This window comes from Mercenaria mercenaria, chromosome 11 (assembly GCF_021730395.1).
Source record: "Mercenaria mercenaria strain notata chromosome 11, MADL_Memer_1, whole genome shotgun sequence".
NCBI lineage: Eukaryota > Metazoa > Mollusca > Bivalvia > Venerida > Veneridae > Mercenaria > Mercenaria mercenaria.
In genome coordinates, this window is record NC_069371.1 from 65,363,793 (window position 1) to 65,364,495 (window position 703).

Sequence of the window (703 nt, forward strand, 5' to 3'; positions counted from 1 at the left end):
CTCTGTCAATGTTTCTTGTTGCTTATACCATTGTATATTTTCCGTATCCAATGGGAACTGAAAACTGGCGTTTTGTGAAATACATGTTGTACTTCAGGCAAGAAATTCGTAGGTATGTTGAATAAAGAGGTTGAAAGTGATTTATCGTCATAGCATATATTTAGGTTATTAGCTTTGTATCGGGAAATATGCACGAGGTCTTCAGCGGAAATATTGCGCGACTTTAGGAGCGCAATATTCTTCCGCTGAGGAACGAGTGCATATTTCCCGATGCAAAGATGATAACCTTTTTATTACATACGCATCTACTCGTACAAATATTATGTATATATCATAAATATGTTCAATAGCCTGAATAGTATTGACGATACAGAACTAAATAGAAAAAAATAGTGCAACAACACACACTGGATTACATCACGCACCCGATATGAAATTCAGGCGTCAGTGTATGGAAAATTATTGACGTTTCCGGTACCAGTGTAACTTAACGGGGAATAGAAACGATTATGTAATAAATACAAATACATGCGGATGATTATCAACTTATCACTGTACATGAAAATACGTACAGAAATGTACTGGAGCTTTCCAAATATTTTGTATATGTGCGTTTATTGCAAAGCATTCCCAGCTACTGGCTACTGTGATACCAGCTACTGGCCTGTGATAGTAGTTTATCCCCCTTGAAAGTAACACTGGT